Source organism: Chiloscyllium plagiosum, unplaced genomic scaffold, assembly GCF_004010195.1.
Source record: "Chiloscyllium plagiosum isolate BGI_BamShark_2017 unplaced genomic scaffold, ASM401019v2 scaf_1835, whole genome shotgun sequence".
Taxonomy (NCBI): Eukaryota; Metazoa; Chordata; class Chondrichthyes; order Orectolobiformes; family Hemiscylliidae; genus Chiloscyllium; species Chiloscyllium plagiosum.
In genome coordinates, this window is record NW_025215172.1 from 42,503 (window position 1) to 42,851 (window position 349).

A 349-nucleotide genomic window follows, 5' to 3' on the forward strand; every position below is an offset into this window, starting at 1 on the left:
CAGTAGGGGGCTGAGGACACAGCCGTGTGTGTACAGGGATTACAGTAGGGGGCTGAGGACACAGCCGTGTGTGTACAGGGAGTACAGTACGGTGTTGAGGACACAGCCATTGTGTAGAGGGAGTACAGTAGCGGGCTGAGGGCACATCTCTTGGTATGCAGGGAGTTCAGTCCGGGGTGAGGATACAGCCATGGGTGAACACGGAATACAGTAGGGGGAAGAGGTCACAGCCATCGGTGTACAGGGAGTACAGTAGAGAGCTGAGGACACAGCCATGTGTGTACAGGGAGTACAGTAGGGTGCTGAGGGCACAGCCGTTTGTGTACAGGGAGTACAGTAGGGGGCTGAG